Consider the following 6,945-nt stretch of genomic DNA (forward strand, 5'->3'; position numbering starts at 1 on the left):
TCTATTGGGAAGTTCTCCAGGAACTCCTGGCCACGGACGACCATTCACGTCTAATGGGAGGTTCTCCAGGAACTCCTAGGCCAGACGGTCAATTTCGTCTATGGGAAGTTCTCCAGGAACTCCTGGGCCACGGACGACCATTCACGAGGTTTTCCAGGAACTCCTGGGTCACGGACAACTATTCACGTCTACTGGAAGGTTCTCCAGGAACTCCTGGGCCACAAAAGGTCAATTTTGTCTACTGGAAAGTTCTCCAACAACTCCTGGGTCACGGACAACCAATGTCATCTACTGGGAAGTTCTTCAGGAACTCCTGGGCCACGGACGACCATTCTCGTCTACCGGGATGTTCTCCAGAAACTCCTGGGTCACGAACGATCATTCTCATCTACTGGGATGTTCTCTAGGAACTCCTAGGTCATGGACGACCATTCACGTCTACTGGGAGGTTCTCCAAGAACTCTTGGGCCACGGACGGTCAATTTCGTCTACTGGAAAGTTTTCCAGGAACTCCCAGGCCAGGACGACCAATCTTGTCTATTGGGAGATTCTCCAGGAACTCCTGGGCCACAGACAATTGTTCATGCCTACTGGGAGGTCCACAGATGAGCAACACCTAGAAGCACGCTCCCCAACACAGCCTCCTGCAAACCATAAGTCCTATAGTTAACCTCGGCTAAAAGCGAACGGTTAACTCGGACTTGAGGGGCATAATGTACAGTATGATATTAAGGCCGAACGGTTACGATATATCTTATTAAAGATATAAAATAATCAAGAATATATATTTAAAGATATTTAGCAACTAACCAGATTTTCAAGTAAGTCTATGTTTATATTTTATTCTATTGGGCTTATATCAGTTTAATGTCCATGAGACAAATTATAATGGAGAGCCAAGGCCACAAGCCAGGTACTTCCAATCACCTTCAAATCATCTTTCAATCATCTTCTACTCAAGCTTCTTTCACACTCAAAATATTCTACAATGATACCAAAATCACTTTCTAAAGAGCCGAGGCTCTTCAATACACGCCTGACTTGGGCGTCGGAGTGCCTTTTGCAGGTACCTCCCCCTCTCCATCGGGAAGACGGACGAGCGGTCAAAGCTTGAATATCACCGAACGGTCCAGATTGCAAGCGACCAAAAGAAGACAAGCGGAGAACCCAGTTCAAGCATCGAAAAGCGGCAAAGCCACGTCAGAAAAGGTTAATGTCTTTTTCCCACAAAATACCTACCGAAACATCATGTATGTCATATTTCAATTTATGGTTTTATAGTAATGAAACTTGAAACTGTTTAAGAATGACAATAATATTACAAAATTGTGTAATTATGCAATAAAGAGCATATGCAAACTAGGAATATATGTTGAACATGTGAATTAGCAGATGCTGCGAAGTTTGGTAACTGGAAGTTCTGGAAGCAATGAAAAAGTTGATAAAGTAGACGTGCCAAAATGGTACTGAATAAAATAAGATCAAGTAGTTAAAAATATTTAATATGATTTTAGAAAAATAAAACAGAAAAGAAAGGTATTACCGACGGTCATAATCCCTCAGAAACAGTGAGAAGCTATCGGTAATGACCTATTACCGACGATTTACCGAAAGCCAAAAAGTCGTCGGTAAATTCTTTGTCGTTAATCTTTACTGACGATTTTTGTCCCTCGGTAATTATCAAAGGGCAGGAGTCTTCGGTAATTACCGAAGGGCAGAAGCCCTCGGTAACCGAGGGGCCAAAGTCTTCGGTAATTACCGAAGGGCAAAAGCCTTCAGTAAAGCCTCCGGTTACATGCAATAAAAAATATGTCATGTTTGTATTTCTTATTCAACCACATATACCTGCATAACAGTTTCAAACCATAGATAGACCTGCATATTTTGTATCCTAAAATCATTCTATCATTGATGAAAAATCATAATGTACTAATAATATCATACTGTACTAACATCCATTATGTTCTAACAATATCATAATGTAGCAATATCATTCATTTCTGAGCAAAGATAATGTAGCAAAATCATAATGTACTAACAACTATGATCAATGACAAAATAAAACTAAAAATTTACATAGTTATCAGAATGATCTTCATCGTCTTGGTAATTTTTTTTTTCTTAAATAATGAGAGAAAAACTAACTAGTATAAATCTTTTGTAATTTGTACTTACAACTTCTTGTCCTAGTAGATGAAATTCCAATGCTTCTCACATAGTAGATCTCGTTCCAAAAGTATGGCATAACCATTATTGCTCAGCTTATATATGTCAAAGTGTAAAAACTCAAACTGAGTATGGTTTCTATTATTTCTCACGGGAGACTTTTATGAAATATATTATGTACATACTTAAGTTAAGACTTAAACTTCATGTTTGTTGCAGAACTTTCTATTTCTAATCAGATTTAAACGTGCTTAATAATAAATGGCAATGTCCCATAATGTAACATCCCAAATATTATATAGACGTACATATAATAGGATTCAGCTATTATAGTACGAGAAAGCAATTAAGAGTTAATAGAGGACAGTATTAGGCATACAATCATCCAAAATATGGTTGAAATTTAAAACTTAAATACAAGATTGAGAGTTCTCCAAAATACAAGACAACTAAAGGTCTAAGGGTGCCTAAAGAGTAATTCCAAAATACAGATCATGAGAAGTAAAAGCTAGAAGTCTTTCAAAATGAGAGTTATCTAAATAAGACTATAGGAAATCTAAGAAGTAGGAGCTGGGTCTCCTTCAGTCTCCAACACTTGCTCCAAAGGCACCTCATCATCAACTTCTGCTCACATCCAAGGATTTGGATGATCATCGCAAGGGGAAAATCACACACATACAAAACACACAATTGCAAGGGTAAGTTAGGTATAAAAAGCATGTTATAAATCAAGTATTTCAAGCATGTAATGACAATAATACAACAAAAACTGTAATTGAATTCATTTTATTGATACCAAGGACAAACCACGTGATTTGACCGTCCGGACTAGTATGAAATGTCGAGTTCCAGGGGTTTATGCACTTGTGGTGGCCCTACTGCTTTGCAAAGCCATTGCCGAGGGGTTTCACCCGACCACACACAAGTGTAAGTCCAACCAAACTCATCTTGGCCCATATAAAATGGAGACACCCAAGACTAGGACCTCCTCCTATTCTCACCACATGACTCATCACTCTCTAATTGAGCATGGATGGTCATTAGAATGTCAAGGTAAACCCCATCCTGAACTCCGGCCATTCATACGGTCAATCACAACAACTACAGGGCACCACCATGTAACCTCCCTTGAGGATCATCGAATTATGTCCAATAACCATACTTTTAAATTTTGACACACCACTCATGATTTTCAACGTTCATACACTTGTACATAATTATACACTGTTATTTGAATCTATACAAGATAATATATAATTCATACATACTCCAACATTACATACTTTTGCAGAAACACCACTTATTAACACAAATTTCTTTATAACCTTTAATTACCAATACCTAAGTAATTCAAATGGCTTGGAGACCCTTGCCAATGGATCCGGAAGGGTCAAAAACCCCCCAGAACGACCTAAAGAATGTCCAAAACGGACGTCCGGAACTCCCAAAACGTCAAAAACATCAAAAATACTCACTCTGCCGCAGGAAATTCGCTGAGCGCACACCCTGTGGTGCGCTGTGCGAATTTCTTCTGCCAGTAGCCCTTCGCAGAGCGCACAAAGTGCGCTGTGCGACTCTGCATAATCTGCAGAGCGAATTTCTGCAGATTTTAGGAACTCACCCACCCAAAACTCATTATAGGCCATTTAGTGAACTTCTAACACTCCTAATTCGAAGTATGGTTGATTTTAAACTTGTTTAAAGGCTCACATACATTCCTAACTCAAAATTCTAAAAGATATGCAGAGATTTATGATCAAAAGTTCACTTCTATTTAATTTTGGAGCTATGATTGTGAATTACCTATTCTAAACTATTTTTAGTCATTTTAAGAACTTAGATAAGTCCAAACCAATGTTTCTAAATTATNTATCCTGGTCACTACTCTCTAAAACACCTAATAATGAAATTGACTATCCTAGTTCCTCTAATTTGACACTAACTATCCCCTCTTTTCCTTGAACCATAANTAAATAACTCAAGTGCAGAATTAACNTCCTACAACAATTAAATCAACTTTAAAANCATTAAAATTCATATTTACTAACAATCCAGTATCTCAAGAACTTAGAACAATCAATTTCACATACAAACCACATACCTTTATTTCAAATAGCATCCTTGCTCAAACAAATTATACATGCATTCTTCTACCACTACTACAAACAACAATTTCATTCATAATTTTTATAAAACATAAAACAAAATATGAGATCCAGCTTCCCTTACCTTGATGGTGTTACAGCTCAAACTCAATGGAATTTATAGTGCTTGAAACGCCGAGATGAGTTTGCTAGAATTTTACCTAAATCAAAAGATTGAGAAAGGGGGATACTTTTCAGAATCTAAAAGGGAAATAGGATTTGGGGAAAACAATTACATGGAGTTACATGCAGCAAGATTGCCTACATGCAGTCCAGATTGTTTGCATGTTCTCAACTCAAGAGAAACTGAAGAAATTTCACTTACCAGGAGAGGAAACTAAACTGGTTCGATGGGCTGTTGTTCCGATCTCACAGTTGCCTAAACGTTTTCTGGTAAGAGGAGCAATTGAATTCAGTGAAAGGATTTCAGAACAAGGATGTAAGAGGAATCAAGGAGGGAAGGGAAAAATAGAGGGGAGAACACGTTGCTTGCATCTGCTGAAGGAAAGAATGAAACTTCAATTTTTGAAGTTTCAGCATTTTTTAAAAGGAATGATGTTTCAGCCTATTAGTTGCAGCCACGCGTCTTAAAAAAAAAAAATTCTCAATCCTTACATTCTCCCCTACATCAAAAATTTTCGACCCGAAAATTAAGACTTACCAGATAGAATACTCCCCAACGACCCGACTAATATAAAAAAATCATGCCTCTGTGTTAAAATATTCTAGTGTTAAGTAGTGTAGCTTGGTTTATCCATTAGCCTCTAGACAAATCTCAACCTCTAGGCCTCAGCTTTTAAGAACCTTGCCTTCACATAACCAACCCTATGATGTTTGCAGCATCGCCAACCCCTCATGTATCTTCTGCTCCTCCTTGTATATCTCTTCTAGAACCTCCACTAGTCTTCACTTCAGATCAACCCTTGACTGATACTCTTTTACCTCCTCTTGTTTCTTCCAAGAACCATCATACCCCTGACTTGATTGCTAGGGATTGAATATAATCTAAACCACTGTAATGTCGTCATCTATATCAAGTGTTTCCTTTAACTTATGCATATCTAGGGAAGTAAATCTATTTTTGAACAATCAGCAAGAAATCTCAGAAATTTTCAATCTTAACTTAGTGGTATGTGGCAGACTTTTAAGAAATTCAAAATGTATTTTAAATGCACAACTTGCCTCAACCAAGATAGCCTATAATTCCTGCATGTTATCCTATAAACAACTATCTTGTTTCCTTAGAAGAAAAACTCTCTTCTTTAAACACCCTTCTGTCTTGCAAATATCCAAAGCCATAAAAAGTTTCTGTTCAACTTAAATTTATTCACAATGACTCCATCATATAAGCATACTTCTTACAAGTGAATGTCTTGTACTGGTTCATTGCATTTGTTATTCTTTCTTTAATTGAATTTCAAGATAAGAGCACATCCCTTACATACTTCACAATCAGTAGGCCATACGAATTTAGGTACCTATACCTTTGCCTTTGCTTTCCTTTCCTGGTCAGTGGTCTCGTCTTCTCCCTATACTCTCTTCCTCCCTTTTTCGAAACAATTCAAACCCTTTCTCAAGCTCACCTTAACACATGGAATGCAAGTGTAGTCAGGTTTATTGATTCATTTAGTGACATCAACACCTACTGCATTCAGACACAGAGAACATACCTCAACGCAATGGTCTTCTAATAGCCTCCCTTGACGAAGACAGGCACCCTCACGTCACGGGAGCACCCTCCTGACAGCAACGTCCACACGCCGTGATGTTAACGGACCACCCTCATGACGGCAACGCCAACACACTAATGGAAGAAACACTCGAACACCACTACGGGGGAGGTTCACCAAGTGAACCCTAGCCACCCAGTGCCATCGAACAGACGGGAGAGGGAGAGGGAGAGGGAGAGAAACGTGAAACAAAAGCGAGAGGGAGAGAATGGGAAGCACAATGGTAGTTCAATTGGGGACGAGAATGGAGAGGAAGAGAATGGGGAGCAACACGCGAAGTCAGGTAGAGGGTAGAGGCTTGTCTTATGAAATTGGGGACGACCTCCTACAATACCCGAGTTACTTAGTTTAAGGGGTCGAAAACCCTTCGGTAATGCTCTCTTAGCCTTCGGTAATTACATTTCATCATGTCTGTAGGTAATGCTCATTACAACCGTCGAAAAAACAGTTTTATCACGACTCCCATGCCTTCGATAATAAATCTTGGGTGATTAACGAAATTCTTGTAGTGAATGAATAATTTATTCAATTATTATTAATGTTTTTATGGATTATTAATTTTATGAGTAAATGTTGTTTATAAATTAACAGTTTTAAATTTTATTATATTTATTTTGTTTTAATAATATTTATTACATTTTATTATAATATTCTAGCTATAAATAGTATGTATTTGCATGTGAAAAACACACAACAAGCATAACATTTCCTATAAAGGTTTCTTAATCTTTTGTTTTATATGATTATTTTAAAGTATTGATGTTGATAAAGTTTAAAGTTTCTTTTATGTACTCGATCAATTCAATGAATGATTGTTGAATTTGGAGAGAGAAGATATATGATTTTGTTTTTTCATACGAGACATTTTCTTTCTAAGTAAACCCTCCACGTGTCTCAACACAGAT

At 37.7% G+C, this 6,945-nt stretch overlaps 1 long non-coding RNA gene across 1 annotated transcript; it reads right to left on the reverse strand.

Annotated features, from left to right (window-relative positions):
• Positions 1-2,412: 2,412 nt before the first annotated feature.
• On the reverse strand, positions 2,413-5,169 carry LOC111241081. Its single transcript, XR_002666829.1, has 3 exons — positions 4,636-5,169; positions 4,396-4,471; positions 2,413-2,790 (listed from the first exon to the last, which is right to left on the reverse strand). It is a non-coding gene; the product is annotated as an uncharacterized LOC111241081 (long non-coding RNA).
• Positions 5,170-6,945: the final 1,776 nt, after the last annotated feature.

This window comes from Vigna radiata, unplaced genomic scaffold (assembly GCF_000741045.1).
Source record: "Vigna radiata var. radiata cultivar VC1973A unplaced genomic scaffold, Vradiata_ver6 scaffold_7, whole genome shotgun sequence".
NCBI classification, from domain to species: Eukaryota; Viridiplantae; Streptophyta; class Magnoliopsida; order Fabales; family Fabaceae; genus Vigna; species Vigna radiata.